This window comes from Solanum verrucosum, unplaced genomic scaffold, assembly GCF_900185275.1.
Source record: "Solanum verrucosum unplaced genomic scaffold, falcon-dt-bn FXZP01000154.1, whole genome shotgun sequence".
Lineage (NCBI taxonomy): Eukaryota > Viridiplantae > Streptophyta > Magnoliopsida > Solanales > Solanaceae > Solanum > Solanum verrucosum.
Window position 1 is genome coordinate 426729 of NW_026020217.1, and position 18106 is coordinate 444834.

Sequence of the window (18106 nt, forward strand, 5' to 3'; positions counted from 1 at the left end):
ACTTACATATAACTTGCATATAATTGTGTTGATGTATATCATTTGTATGCAATGTGTATATTACTTTATATCCGATGATATATTGGAAATATAAATAACATACACCGGTAATATAAAATACATACAACTTATTTATACATCGGGATATGAAGAAAAAAATAGTATTGTTCTTCTTTTTCTTCGAGTTTCAATTTGAAATTTCTAAAAAAATAAATAAAAAATAATCAAATCTTCACCAAATTAAACTCCCTTGAAATTGACATATAAACTTCAAATGATATGCTCAATTATGCAATAATACTTTATCCAAAAAAGTAATAATTTCACCAAATTCACTTTTTAAATTTAAAGCTTTAACCAATTTTACTGGTCGTTAATTATATTTTTCTCGATATGAGTGTTCGACAAGAAAAAAGAAGAAGAGAAAACGAGGAAAATTATAGCCTAAAATGATTCAGAGAAGTCCTTACTATTTTTTCCTTCTTGAATATGTCCATCTCACTAATAATTTCAACAATAGAAAAATTAGTTTGATTTGACTGACACGATTGAAGTTATATAAGGATATTTGGACTTTTTGAATTGTTCAAAGCTACATTTAAATATATTAGTATCATAATATTTCACAAGTTATGTTTCGATTAACACAAATTCAATTGAAAAGAAAAAAAATTAAAGACAAATCTATTTGAAAGAAAAAATTAAATATCAATCCGTCTAAAGGGCAAAAGTGTAATTTTATTAATTCTTTCAGTTCGTTGTTTGAATGGTTTGGGATTAGATGGGAAAATTTTCAAAACAACAATATTTTAGCTTTTAGTGGGACTCCTTAGCAACAGTTTCATTTATTTATTAAAAATGTCATTATTTTAGTTTGTTAAGGGATTAGTTATGTATTTATTTTATTTTGATTAATTTGAAAGAATACAAATAATTAATAACATAACAGAGAAAATCATGGAACAAAAAAATTCAAAAAAGGTAAAAAAGATTTTAAATACAAATCAGTTACGTTTTGAAAAGAGCATAAATAGTCATCTTTCCGTCGAGCGTTTTTTTGCTTTCTTCTTAAGAACATAAAAAATAATTAAAATAATTTAGTTTGTCTTCCGAATCATTCATCTGATAACTTTCAAAGCTTCTTCAAGTTGAATATGACATATTTTTGAAACAGAATTTTTTCAAAATTGACAACTCTAAATTTGTCGCATTCAGTGAACAATCGAAAAATAATCAGGTATTTTTTTATTATTATTTGTTTGGATGAGATATTTGTATATGTTGAGTACAAGGGTGTTGTTTTTTATTCTTATTGAATCAGTGAAATCTTTGTATGCATTGGGATTTATAGCTTTTTCGGATGTTTTCTATCCAAATTATGATGTATAATGAATGTAATTGTTTTTTTAGTTTAGTAACTGTTTTTTCTGTTTGAATGCATACAATAATTTGCATCCCATTAAGTTAATGTAACTAATCGAGCATGAACTATATGTTGAATACAACAATATATGAATACAAAAGTGAGATGAAAATACAAAGTTATAAATACAAAGTGAGATTGAATATAAAGTTGTGAATACAAAAAAAAAAAATACTCTCTTCATTTGAAATACAAAGTGACTTTGAAAGGTAAAATACAAACTAATGGATCATGAACTATATGTTGAATACAACAATATATATATGAATATAAAAGTGAGATTGAATGTAAAGTTGTGAATACAAAAAAAATTAAATACTCTCTTCATTTGAAATACAAACTTGTTGGTATACAATTAGGTTGAATACAAAATAAAAGAAAAATACAAACTTGTTCACATATAAATTGAGATTGAAATACAGAATGAATACCCAATAAAATACAAAAAATTTAGCATACAGTTAGGATAAATACAAATTAGGAAGGAAATACAAACATGTTGGTATACTAATTGAGATTGAAATACAATGTAAAAACAAAAAATGTAAAACTTGTTGACATATAGGTAGAATGAATACACAAATAAACTGTTAATTCAGACATTGTAGACAGACAGATGTTTTTCCCAAATCTAAAACCCTAAAAGCAAATATAAATGTATTAAAAATCAAACAAAATAAACATATGAATGAATTTGTAGATTCTAATAAATCTGAAATATTAAACGAAATCAGAAAAAATTGAAAAAAAATTGTTTAATCGACTAAAAATCTAAAATACATAAATTTTACATGAATTGTAAACAAACTTGCATAACAATCGAAAAAATTAACGGAAAATCCGTAATATGTACAATGCGAAATATAAATCATAAATGGTGATATTGTAAACAAATCAAAAGAAATCTAAATAACTAATTGAAATACATAAATATTAGATGAATATGTAAACAAACTTGCATAAAAATCGAAAAAATTGACGGAAAATCCGTAATATGTACAATGTGAAATATAAACCATAATCGGTGATATTGAAAACAAATCAAAAGAAATCAAAATAACTAATCGACATGGATAATGGAAATTACCTTGCCAACCGAGAAATCTGTTTGAATTAATAAAGAGATTTCGTTTAACAATAAAGAAAATTTCTTGATGAACAACAATTTAGCACCTTGAAGAAAGATAAACTTGAAACGTGAAAGGTAGGGAAGAAACGTGAAAGTTGGGGAAGAAACGTGAATGGTGATGAAAAAAGGTTAATGGTATAGGTTTAATTTATTTTTGTTCACTTCAAACGGTTATTGGTATATAATTTGGTCCAATATAGGACTCTTTCCATAAATAAAATTAATTTAAAATACTAAAATCTGAATACATATTATTTTATAAAAATATTGTCATTCTGCCATTTTAAATAAATTTTTTAAAGTGTTGTTATTTTGACTAATTATGTTAGGTATTATGACTTAATTGTTAATTTTCCCATTTATTTATTGGAAAAATTACTAAAATACACGTCTTATGTTTAACTGATTTCTAATATTCCTTTCTATTTCTAAAAACCTCTAAAATCCCTTATTTCTCTCCTAATTCTAAATTATTTTATAATGTATCCGAGCTAGTTTATAATGTATCCGAGCTAATTTTTAATGTATCCAAGCTACATATTATGTATCTAGTTTATTTTATAATGTATCCGAACTAATTTTTAATGTATCCGAGCTACATATTATGCATCCGATTTGTTTTACTTTTTCAGGGATTAATGTAATTACAAACTAAATAGGGATAGATTGTAATTTCATATTAAAACTATGTGATTCCTAAAATTTATACTTATTTATTTATTAGGTTTTTCATCGGGTGTTTGGTACCCACATTAAACTTGATTATTTCGAATTCAAGTTGCGTAGGGCTTCATTTGGGGGAAAGCACTTCAATTTTTCTATATCCAACGCTCAAATTCATGACGTCCGATTAGAATGAGCAGCCCTATCCATTACACCACATCCATTGGTGGTCATTTCCTAAGTAATTGCTTATGCCTAGAATATTCCAAACTAAGAAAATAGTCCTCCACTTGCATGCTCATAAATAATCCAACTCAATGTTTTCTCTTTCTATTTAATGTTTGATATATATATATATATATATATATATATTAGAGTTTGACTGATTTAGATTTGCGCTCACAATAAAATAAAATTTATCTTATATCTAAACTCAATACTAAAATTTCAGATTAAGAAAAGAACAACTTTATTCGTCAGATGTATCCTTCGGGGATATGCTACTTGATGTTGCTTTGGGTGCAAACTTTCTTTGACGAACTTCAAAGTAATTAATTAACAAAAGGGAAGAAAAGAATAAACTCTAACTATAGATTAAGAATGAAATATCTTTTAATCACTTGCAAGTTAAGGATTACAACATACGTAACTTGGACTATCATGCTTTCTTCTAACGACTACTAAAGTACGTAATTCATTACTCTAAAATAAAATAAAATTAAAAAAAGACCACTAGTATTTTTAAAAATAAAAGGAAAAGTATTAGCAAAAAGGAAGGGAGGTGGGGGTAGTAGAAGTTACTTGGAACCACTTTTTTATTTTCTTATTTTAATGTTAATTGTCTATAAATTGCATCGAATTAGTTATTTAACAAAAAATAACCTTTTCCCAATATATGAAATATAAAAATGTTACTTTTTCGTGTCAATTTGTTTGTCTTACTTTCCTTTTAAATCCGCTTCAAAGAAGAAAATATCTTTTTTTTTATAGCAACTCTTTAATTCTAATTTTTCCATGTGGAATGTTAAAAACCATATTAAAAGACATTTTAATATATTTAATATATCTTAATTTAAGATCATAATTTTTTAAAAAAAACTTTTTTTTAAGCTCTCAGCCAAATTAAAATAAGATCAATAAATTAAAACGGAAAAGAGTACCTTTTTTTGTGATATGAAAGGTGTTTGGATGCTTAAAACTTAAAATCTCATTAATCAGTTATAAAATGCCTTTTGGCTTATTTGGGTGCTTGGCTAAGTAATAAAAGTGATTATTTATGTTTTGCAATTATATGTATCTTTGGTTGTGAGACTGTGCCTATTTGATTATAGGGAAAAAAGACAAATATATCTCTGAACTATTGTAAATGGTATGTAAATATCTTTCGTCATATTTTTGGGACATTGGTGTTCCTGCCGTCCAAAAACTAGAGCATATATACCCTTTATATCATTATCTATATGACACGGTTCGATTTTATGAAGGACATGTAAAGAAACGTAAATTAGTTTAATGAAGGAAATGTGGCTTATGAACGGGATTGAGAAATTTATCAATTTGAAATTTCTAACCTATGTTTATGAGTTGCGTAATGTTTTGTGCCTATACTTATTGTATTAGTAATTTATCTCTAATGATTTAATTTATGTAATATCATCTGATTGCATATGAATTTATATATTAAGAAAAGTTCTAAATAAAGTTTAAGTATTTGTGTGATTAAACTAATTTATAAGGTATAATGAGAAATTTTAAAATTAAATAATTTTAAATATAAAATGTAACCTTCGTTTAAAACAGACTAAAGAAAATTAAGCTAAAGGCAATAAGTTGGGGAACCCTAACTTAAGAACCTGTTTTGGATAGATTTTTATTTTTGATTTATAAGTCGAAAGTTACAAGTTAGAAATTCAAATTTAGGATTCTTGAGTTCTTAATTTTTAAAAAATAATACTTTTAGCTTAACACCGAGTTGTTTTTAAGCACTTTTTAAATTTATTCAAACATTCCAAAAGTATTTTAAAACTATTTTGACTTAAAAACACTTAAAATAAGTCAATTTAAACAGTCTCTTAGTGTTTGTTTGGATTGACTTATGTTAAGTGTCTTAAGCCAAAATAACTTTTAAACACTTTTATAATATTTTGGTAAAACAAAAAAAATAATTTAAAGCAATTACTTTTAAGCTAAAAAGACTAAAAACTATAAGCTGATCCAAACATGCTCTTAAGCTTTTGGATTAAGAGTTATTTTGCTTTGATTAATTATTTTAGTTTTATATCCTTTATAATTATTTGTATTACTCATAAATTAAGTTCAAACACTTGAAAATTACTTTTCAATTCAAACAAACTCTTAGAAAGTGTTAAAAAGAACAATTTTTTTCTAAGCTTATAGCGAAGAAGAGGGGGACCCTTCTCATATCAGTCCTTACAGGAGCCTAACGGAGAAATGTTTATGTCAATAGGAGAAGACTGCGATAAAAGGATGTCCATCTTGTTATAAAAGTTCAAATTGCTTGTCTCTTTAATTGTTGGATTCAGAAATCTAGGCCCATATACAGCCCAATTAAAGGAAGGATTGGGTTATTGGATCAATAGTTTGGGCCTTTGAACAATATTGGGCTTCTATAGTTGTGAAACTTCCCCAAAAGACTACTATATGGATCTTAGTTGGTGTTTGATCAACTTATGGATCCAAATCTATTAGTTCTTGTATAACACAAATACACGATAATACACATTCTGATATGAGTCTTATACATAGAATTTAACACCGTCAACAGCTCCATCCAAATATTGCTCTTTTGATTTCATACTCAATTTTGTTTCCTTTTGAAAAATTTAGCTCATTTTTTTTGCCTTTTGGCTTCGGACTCTTGAAATATTACCTCACATAAAATTTTACTTATATTCCCTTAGTTTCAAACTAAAAATTCAAAACAAAATTTTGTATGTTTTTTCGACTATCGATATATTCCACTTCTTAATAGTATTCAATTCTTTTTAAAAAAAGGCATTCATTAATTAGGGGTAGTTTGATAAACAACACATTGTATTTATTGATTTCATAATGAACGTGTATTTTTGGTAAATTAACACTTATTTTAGAACAAAGATAGTAATATAGAAATCTGTCAATTCTTTTTCTTTTTGAGTTTAAAATTCAAGTTTGTGATTCAGTTTGCTTCCAATTTTAAGCAAAAAAGTCATCCGATGCACGAAAATATACTCCATTTATATAGGCTTTAAGGAAGAATCGCACCTTAAAGGGTACAGTGTTGACAGTTTATTTCGATGCAAGTATCAATGTGTATTGTAACATACCTAGTTTTAAAATGCAACAAGACAAGAATCTCTTTATGATGTATTATTAAATTATGAAGAAGACCCTAACAACCACTTACTATTTATAGACTTACAATTACGATTGTCGGCACACTTATTTAATCTCACCAAATTAAGTTTTATGCTTTAATAAAGTGGGAAACAAATAAAGCATTACCAATTTTATCCCACAATCTCAAATTGGCATCTAAGAATTGATTTATCCTTTTACATTTTTTTTTAAAAAAAAAGTATGTATCAAGTGTTTCGCATTTACATAGGATCGACAGATTAGTTGCATTCTAAGTTATATAATATAGATAATTTATTCTCAAGCAAGTTCTAGTGATAAATTTTACGATTTGGATTAAGAAATAGTTTTGTTATAGTGAACATATGCCATTGTTATCTAATCCACGAAACTTGTGTAAATACGACTTACCATTTCCTTCGTCTCATGTTTTACCTTAAAAGATTATCCAATAAGAATATCATTTTAGAAATTCAAGAATAAAGTTGATAATTATTTTTAACAATAACCCTTAACATTAATAACACATACTTTTTAAAATACCGCTCAATATTTTCTAAAAAAATCTTACAAATAAGAGTAACATAGTAAACTATATTTTGTACTCATTATTTTTTTTAATGACGTAAAAATAGTTAAAACGATAATTAAAATAGGATGGAGGCTGGAGTAAGTTGTTAAGCTTTATTAAGTGAAAAACAAATAAAACACTACCACTTTTATCTCAAATGAGCATCTGATAATTGTTTTTTATGTGACTTTTCATAGCTTTATTGAAAAAAAATTTGATTAAAGTTTGTTGAAAACTCAATTATGGTTCAGTCTCTTTTAATGAGTAGTTGTTATGAAAGCTAAAGGAATAGTTCTACCAAACGCATTAGGAAGAATAAAACAACCTAATTTTGTTAATTATATTTATTAAAAAAGAAATATTTTCAATCATAGACTATAACTTTGTACTTAACAATTAATCACTCAAAAGTTCCTTAATAATTGTGTTGCTCCCTATTTATGTAAAACTGGTCCATCACTTGAAAATTGAGAGCTGAGACAAAACAAGATCTAAATCAAAAGTCAATATAATAGACTACTAAGTTGTACTCTTAGCCAAAATAGTAATGACAATTATCCACTTGACTATATGCATTCATTTAATTGAGTTTAGGATTTTAGGGGCTTAAAATTAAATTCACATTGTAGCATGACTAACTACGGATTCGCGACTGAAAGTTCCACGTCAAGGGTAAAGTGCTCTTCAATAAATTAAGGATCTGAGACTTTTGATTAAGAATGAAAGAATACTTAACACTTCATCACACCTTATTTGGTGACAAAAAATAGTTCTAGTTACTTGGCTAATCCTATAATTAAGTTTTTTTATTAAGTCTTCCACATAATGGGGATGAGTCCTTTGGTCTCATTACATGCATCAATTTAGGCAATCCTCTCTTTACGAGCTAACTTTTGAGGCTGAGTTAGGCTCAAGTCTCATATCTTTACATGGTATCGATCAACATCAGGTCGATTCCAATCATTTGCTCCACCGAAGTCATTCTTGATCCACGCACCAGGCTTTTTGCCGTGGACATGATGGGGGTGGGGTGGGGGTGCTAAGTCTCCCACATCGGAAGGGAATGAGTAATTTGGTCTCCTTATACGAACTTGAACAATCTTCCTCTTACAAGCTAACTTTTGAGGTTGAGTTAGACACATGTCTCATATCTTTTAAATAAATATACAACTTGAGCAGTCACAATCATGATAATGAATAAAAAATGGGGTTTCAACTATATTCTTGGTGATGGTCCTCATATGATAAATATGAACAAGAGAGCCAAAAAGTTCATTGAGCATAAAAAGATAGACTTATATGAAAAGATGATGAATGCCTACAACATCCATGATTAATGTACACATGAAGATAAGCTTGAAATAGGGACTTGTCACAAGGAATTGAATGGATGAAACTTCTAGAGAATCATGTGACTTATTGTAATGACCAAACATATTTTCCTATGTGAGGGAATGTCTTTATAGCATTTGCTTCTCTTGATATTGATTTTTCATATTATGTCCCATACTTACTCTTTTGTCCTACCATTTTTTTTCATTATCATGACTCTGATTCGAGACGTCTAATAATATCTAATATCATGAATGCATAATGGTTATAAAGATTTATTTTTTGTTATTATAGATCAACTTAATCCGACGGTATAAAACAAATACATAAACCATCAATATGTGTACAACATAATTTTTATTTTTTTGGTCTTTCCTTTTGTTTCTAATGTGATGAGATAGCGCCTACAATTTTAGACAAAAATGTTTCTTATATTAATTGAGGAACAGTCTGATGAGTCAACCAACATATCTTGTTGAAATATAGGACCACATCATACCATTTATTGATAGAATTTATTTGGAATTTCTTTCATTGCTAATGCTATTCTTCAATGCCTCCTATTCCCACCCCTCCCTCCTAAAAATAAAAAATAAAAAAAATGGTCCCCTCAAATTAGAATTAAGTTTAATTTAAAGCTTATAATTAGTATCATATCTATGACTATTGGTTAATTAGTCATATGACGATTCAAGCTTATGACATGTATCGTTCAAAAAAGTGCATATATACTCAATTTGGTGTTATTCCTAATGTTTAAGTTATGCTCTAAGTTTATAATTTTTTGCATATTTACCACTAGAGAATAGATTTTAATATGCAAGGTCTGAATTGACAAAGTCTAACTTCATATAAAACGTGTGAAGTTTTATACTGCTAAAGTTAGGTTTTTGCTTGAGCTTCATTCATATTTGGCTAAAGTTTAATCTTTTTGCTTAGCTTTAGTCATTTTTGTCTTTAAGTACAAATATTTTTGACTGAAATTCATTCACATGAGGCTAAAGATAAGTCACTATTATCTGAAATCTGACAAAAATGCATGAACTTCAACCATATATTCTGAAGTGAGAAAACGTACAATTTCAAATAATTTAATACCAAAATTTTATCAACATAAAAGTACGTATATATTTGATTTATATTGGTACATTATTTATGTTTAGTTTACAGTATTCTAGTTAATTGCTTAAGACCTAACTTATATTAAGATAACATTAACTTATTTTCATTTCGATTGTTATTAACACTATTTTCCTCACAAGTTCAAGTCATGTTATATAATATTTAAGTGCATGCAATTTAAATCCTTTCCAACTTTACTTGTCTAGAAGTTATAGCAAATTTCCTTTGAAAGAAGTCAGTTTATGTAGAGTGGGCCTCTAAAATGAGCAATATGCATCGAGCGAATTTATATTAGTCAGATTAGTAAATTTTCGGGAAAAAAAAGGCCACTTAATGCAGTTAATATGGTCCGATATATTTGACTAGTGCATCTCTATTCTTCGCGGAAATTGTTTAATGGTCGGCACATAATACTTCAAATTCAAAACAATTTAATTCTGGTTGTTGGGATTGACCAATCAAATCTTTTTGTTTTTTTGAGTGGATTTGGTTGAGAGAAAAATATATTTTCGATGAAAAATATTTTTATCTTTTTGATTTTTTTCTAAGAAGGTCATTTTTTCATTTTTTATTGAACTTATTATTTTAGAAAAAAATATTTTGATTAATTAAATATAAAAAAATGGAAAATAATTTCTCCGGACCAAACACACCTTTCGACTTTTTCATTTTTCTTGTTTCGTAGAAATAAATAATAAAGTTACGTTATGCTACAAAAATTCTGAAATATCTCTTATTTGTCGAAATTCGGAACTTACTAAAGAAAAAGTGGTAAAATAATATTCTTTGAATATTTAAATTTTAATTTTAGAAGATAAGTTAATGTTATTTCCATTTAATATAAAAAAATAATTAGTTAACTAATTCTACATAAGTGATTTAGGAGGATGATTATTGAAGAATTTTTGGTAGAAGGGGAGTTTGTAATGTTCAAGCACTATCATATGAATCTATCAATTTCTTGGTAGGAAGCGTTATCCCTTAATAAATTTTATTTGATATCAATTTAGATTTATTAGACTTTAATATAGAGATCGGAAAATCCAAAAAAAGACACAGTATTTAATACAAAGTATTTAATACAAGTAATAATAGCCAGTACATAAAAGTGTGGAATCAATGAATACTTGGTACTTGATTTCTTTCTCTATTAGTTTAAATTTTGTTTACTTCTACTGCTTTATTTAACACTGACAGTTGGAACTAATTAGTTAGTACATCACATGAAATAATTATAAGTTTGGTGAGGATATCAAATTGTAATTGATAGTTTGAATTATTAAATAAATTTTGAGGTTTGACAACTAAGAACACATCACTATCAAGAATATTTTCATTTAATAATATGGTATTTGAAAATACTGGCTCACCAATAGCGTTGATCTCGTTGTGTAGACTCACTAAGAAAATTTCTATCGAAAAAACTTTCATTTACAAAGTTCAAACTTGAAAAGTCGAAGCATCTCTCTAATAAAGGTGAAGGAATGTAGTTAGTATTTAGCTATTTGCATGGTATTTAACTTTTTGTGAAATGCTTCTAACATAAAGGTGATTATTTTTTTAATACATTATAAATATTGATTATGTTTTAAACATCATTCCTAAAAGTGGCTATTGGTGCACAAATACCTTTATACTAGAGCATAAATTGCGCTAGGCTATATTTTTTTATTTCTTACTTGGTATTCGATTCAAATATTTGCCCGAAAGTCTAGTTATGACAATTCCACTCTAACATATTATTTATGAACAATATTTTTTTCGTATTTTTTTGAAATACTATTTGATCCGTTCAAAAAATTAAGAATTCTTGACAATCTTCATGAATGGTACGTATCAAATTATAAACATCGTCACATTTGACACAATTTGCCAATTTTACTATCGAACCACCTTCGCAATAAAATCGTCGCAAATTTAACTTCTTTTAGTATACTTTGGGGTCCCCTTCTTAAAAAAAAAATGTTGAAAAATAAGACTTCTATATATAACCATATGTATCCAAGAAATTAAATTTCATGTCTTTCTCTAATAACTTTTCCTGAAAAAATTATAACTTCTCCTAAAATTGTCTAGACATGCTTGAAAATGTCACAATTTTAATTTCTGAAAAAAAAAGAAAAATTGTAGTATTTTTAGATAAATCACAAAATTTTGGAAGATAATAAAAAAATCCATATGATAACAACGATACATGGCAATGTGTCAAATAATGTTCCAACTTCCAATCAAATCCAAAATATGTCACATGGTTTCAAACCCAAAGGGATTGTCCATATCTTATTTCTAAATCAAGGGGATGTTAATTATATGTAACACTTTCATCAATATTTCACATTTTATCCTCTCCTTTGTTACTCGGTATTCGGTACTCATATTAAGATCTAATTAAATTTGAATTTGGCCTGAAAAGTTTCACTTCCTAAAAATAAAGTCGAGTTGATACCCAAATTCGAACTTTAGATATCTGATTGAGAATAATTAAGTATTTACCACGTCTGTTAGGACCCTTATTGTTCCTCCTTTGGATTCCTTTTACTATGATTGACATATATTGTTTTAGCTTGTATCAATTATATTCACGAGACATATCTATTGTTTTTCACCAACTTGGGCTTTATTCTGTGGCTATTATAATTTTGGTTTAAAAGTTTAGAATCTATTATAGTGTAGAGTAGTCTAGTACCTACTTTTTTTTTAAAACAAGTTATCATAGACCTTATTTTTTACTTATTTATCATGTTCACATGCACCACATTAATCTTTACTTTATTTTCTTCTTTTAATGGAAGTAGTAATTGTTTCACCATTTCAGAAATTAAATGCATGATATTAAATATTATATCAAACTAATTTCTTGTGCATGTGAAGCAAAATGTAAATTAACGGCTCTTTTCAATAGTAAGAGGTATTCCTCTCACATGCGCACATGTCACTACTAAAGTCTAAAAAGAAAGTTTTTCCGAGAATAAGTGAGAAATTTGTGTTATAAAATATACATTCATTTCTCGTTGAATGCATAGTAATAAATAGATTCTCACTAAAATACTGTGAAATTTTCTAATTTTTCTGTAGGAATACAACATTATCTTTTCTTTCTTTTACCTGATTCATTCAAAATATATGAGAATAGCTTCTTTTAACGCTTTTCAATAGGAACAAAATAGTAACTCTTTTAGTAGTGTATATCACAAAAGAGTTGTTTGGATGAAGAAAAATTAACATTGTTGTATGCAAGATTTTTCATAAGAGATATCGATCAATTAAAAGTTAATTATTTTTTTAAAAAAGTAGTACAATGTCATCATGGAGTTGAATCTAATTTTTAGGCTTTTAGATCATGTTTGATCACATGACCGCAGGAGTACAAGTTCTTAATTAGATCATTTGGCAGAATCATGCATGTGATCACAAGATTAAATAATTTTATCCAATTTTTTAAAATCTTATCTTTCAAGTGTACGTACGTCAACCAATTATGACAAAGTTTTGTCACATTATTTCATGCATGTATCTACCAATAAGAATATAACTGCAATGGGGTGATAAATACTTTTTCACGCTTAAATAATAGAGGTCTTACGTTTGAGTTTTTAGTGCGGAGTCACCTTTATATATTAGGGAACACTTTATTCCTCAATGTAGGACTTTTCAGCACGAATTCGAATTTAATCGACCTTCAATATGAATATCGGATGTCAAATGAAAAAATAAAATAAAAAATCCATGCATGCATCTTGAAGAGTACTTGGTTATTTATTTATTTTTAATATTGCACAAACTCATATGAAATACTCATTACTAAATATCTCTATTCAAGAATAATATATTTGTATAATGTGTACGCAGATTTTATTACTATCATAAAAGCCTCGGTAAAATATTCCCCCTCCAAAAAAAAAAGAAATCATCTTTATCTATTTATATTTGGTTTTGGCACTAAAAAGTGTAGTTGCAAATTAAAGGACAGACAAACTTTATGGCACTTATTCTTTTTTGTTTTATAAGGCACAAAATGCCAAGGAGTATAGCATCTACCACTTTACTCCCTATTTTCTAGGATTTTTAATTTATTTTTAATTTAAACAGCTAAATACTTTTCACCAAAATAATAATAATCATATATAGGTCAAATATAATATTTTAGATGTCTTGAACATTCTTTTACAAAATTTATTGTTTCACCAATACTGTTGACCTATAATTATAAATTGAGGGGAAAAAAGAAAAGGAAAAAGGAGGAAGGGCCGCATAGGTGTATTCAGGATTTTGAGATGATGTGTGCATTATTATGAAAATGTAAATTTAATCGGTTTGACATTTAAGTTTGTATTATTGAAAATAGTTAAAGTTTTAAAATTATAGGGCCAAAATTGAAATGCTTAATTAATTAAAACGCCAAAAGTGCTATCAAGAACCACATAGAGAGGTGTTACCCAATTTTAGGAAGAAAAATAATACAACATAAATATAAAATTCAAAATTCTTATCTCACTAATAGGTGCACTCAATCATCATAGCATTATATGACACTTCGATTATGGATTCACATATCTATATTTAACAAAAAGTTTAAAAAATATAACATTACTGTATATAATTTCAGGAGAGGAGTATGGATTCACGTGAACTCAGTGACCCTCTCCATCATACACCTAAGAGAACCAACATGGGTGTGAGACTTTAGTAGATAGTTGAGATCCCTCCGTCTTTATTTTGAAAATCTTGAATTTGAGCTTTTGAAAAAGAATATTTTTTGTTGGAAAAGCCATTTTAAAATAGGGATCCCGCAATACACGAATTTCAATTAATTTAATGAAGAAGGGCTATAAATATTTTTGAACTATTCAAAATGGGTATATTTTACTCTTCGTTATGTTTTTGGTTCGAAAATATTTTTATCATTACATTTTTTACTAAAAATGTCCTTTAATTATCAAAATAACTCAAAAATTATCATTCTTACTAACAGTTGCTCCACAACCACAAAAAAGAGCATGTTATGTTTTTTGCTCAAAAAATATTTGTATCATCATACTTTTTACTAAAAATGTCTTTAGTTATCAAAATAACTCAAAAATTATAAAATGATCCTATTTCGAATAGAACAAAATTGACTCATTTTTCTTGTTTGGAGCAACCATTCGTAAAAGGAGTACTTTTAAAGTATTTTGATAGGACAATAATAATATTTTTAAGCCAAAAATATAACAAGAAATAAAATTAATTCATTTTAAATTATTTAAAAATATATGTCCTTTTCCATTAATTATAAGAAGAATAAATCCATTTACTGTTCAACAAGTTTTCATCTACCCTTGTGTCAGATCACGTGATAGCTGTACTTTAAAGGGAATTCAGAGTCTCCCATATCTTCCTCACATGCCAATCACCATACATATGAGTTTTTATTTCTGGACTTGAGTCTTATATTATCGAGTTATTTGGTATGTAGATTAAATTATTTTAAAAAAATAATTTTAGAATTATAAATTTTTAATTAACTTATCTCGTATAAAAGGTGGAATAAAATAAATTCAAGTTGAATAATTTTAGGGAAAATGATCAAATATGTCATTGAACTTTTATTAAAGGTTCATCTATGCTATCCGTTAAAAGTTTGACTCATCTATATCATTTCCTTCGGAGAAAAGACCCATCTATGCCATTATTTGTTAACTAAAAATATTTTTCATTTTGCGGAATCTTTTTTTATACGTGGTCAATTATGATTCGGCCATGTCATTAATTAAATAAATTTTTAAAAGGAAAACAAGTTCAATTATGTCATCAAACTTTGAGAAAAAAACTCATCTATGCCATCAGTTACAAGTTTGGTTCATTTATGTCATTTCAGTTAGCAAATAATGGCATAGATGAGTCTTTTCTCAAACGAAAATGACATAAATGAGTCAAACTTTTAACGAATTACATAAATGAGTCTTTTGTTTTGTTCAAGCCATTATCATGTTTAGTTAATGTTATAAATGAATTTCAAAATAAATACATATCATTAACCAAATTTAATATAAGTTCAATACCAAATTTAATCCTAAAATATTTCATCTTATTCCGCTTACCAAATGACAGTTTAGGCTCTGGCTTAGCTTTACTTTTCACTACACTACAAATTATGTGACCACATTATCCAACAAATTTGAAGGTAGTAGCTGGAGATAGCACGAGCTTTGAAAATGAAGAAATTTCAAGCATATTCTTAACAAGTCTCACGCAAATATAAATTTAAATTTAATTAAATTAATCGATATCAAGTAATTAAATTATAAGTCTTGATTCATAAAGTTGGATCAATCAAAAAGTGTACACTCTTAACCTTATCAAAGAATTATTCAACCATCACTCATGATAATAATTGAGTAGACCAAAGAACCCATGTTTCACTTTTTGTTGCTTTTTGTGTTATATATAGACGTGCAATTTTAGGCTATGATGTTCAATCTTTTTTACCTAAGGTAATAGGGTTCTTTATACACCCATATTCTTTTTTTTTCTTTTTTTTTACTTTTTTTTATTGTGATTACGTGATTTACTCGTATAAATTATCAAATTTTTTGTTTCAATTTACTTGACTTGATTCAAAGCATCTAGTCAAACTAACTAAAAATAATCAAATCCCACATAGTAATTAATTTCGACACTCTCAATATATATCAATCTATGATAACTTTATCTAGCAACCAAACGAGGTCTTTATGTGTGTTTGTACTTCAATATATATTCATATCCATTGGTGTAACATTTTTAAAAACATGACATTTGGCATGAAAAAAAGATAAAGAAATATATGTCAGACTGCACCAACATGATCCAACATGGCTTAAATTGAGAGACTCACGTAAACAAAACAAGATACTAAAATTACTCAATAATTTATCTCAAAATTAATTATCATGAGATTATAGGATAATAATTTTAAGATAATTAATTTCGAGACAACTCACTGACCTCCAATTAAATGAGCTCTTGTTTGGTACGAAAGATAAAAGATAATATTTCATAATTAATTTTAGAATGAGTCTATCTTATATTTGATTGAGATAAATTTACAAATAAATTATCACAAATTACGTTATTTCCCGACTAGACGAACCTAAATAGAGGGGAAAAGAACAAGAAGGAAAATAGAAAATGTAAAAATGATTAGCTAGGAATATCTCATAGACCATGTTACAAACCGAATATTTGTAGGGAACAATAATACCTATAATTTTTTTGGTTAATAATCATGATTGAAGAGACAAATGCAATAAGTGAAAAGTGTATTATTTCTCATAATTATATTGCAGGTTGTTTTTTTTGTCTTAATTATAGACCTCAGGCCTTAGCTACTACTTTTGTTAAATATGGAATCTTAGTATTTTGCATGAAAATGATTAAGCCTAACACCCTGGTCTAGCTTCAAGATAATGTATACACTTCTGATCTATAAGAGGCAAGCTAGAAATTCGATCGTTTAAATTCTGACTCCACCTCTAAAAATTATTTAATCTTTTAAACAAAATGACAGATATAATACCTAGTAAATAACTTTCAAAGTAAGAAATAAAAGAAAATATATCAAAAGAATTTTTTATATTACTAAGTGGAAAATTAAAAAGAGACAAAATTTAACAAGGCAAGACAAGATAGGACAATTTTTTTAAAAAAAAATGTTAGATGGTAAAAAATCTTAGTAAGATAATTCAATTGATCAAATATTAAATTCAACTCGTAATTTCTTGATTACAAATTCAAATCCAATTCTTCTTTTTCAATCTGAACATGCTTTGTGAAACGACAATGAAAAAGTTAAAAAGTTCATGAACTAGGTATATAATCTGAATACACGATAAAATATCGAAGTGATTGAGCATTCATGCTATCACGATATACTGAGAATTTGAGATTCAATCCTATATTGCTTCGATTTTTTATTTTTTTTTTAAAATAAAATAAATAAGCATACCATAATTAAAAAGGAGGCAGGTTAATTAATTATATGTGGGATGAATGTGCATATATATTAATTAAATTACATTACATAAGAAATAATTGAACTGTCGTCGTCTAGTTTTTCATGTGCTGTAGACTTATAAAAGTGAGTTGGCTTATGCTGATATATAGTAATAAAATAATATAATATATAATACTACAATAATAAATATATTTATGACCAAGACGACCTAGCTAATTCTAGATTGCAATATTCATATTCTTCACCTATCATTTAGTTCAGAAAACAATAATGCAAATTAAAGCCAATCATATAGGAACATGAATCGTACTGTGTGAACTGTGAAGTGGAAACACCTACTACATCTTTTGTAAACTTTTGCTAAGCTTTTATTTTATAACTGTGATATTCGGATTAACCGCATCTCGTATTTTTTTTATTTTAAAATAAGTGTTATTTAAACGAGAAGTATCTAGTTAAAATGTTTTATTAAGAGTTGATGTGTTTAATTTAAACAAAGTTTAGTTCAAATATTTAAGAGATTGCTTGGTGAGG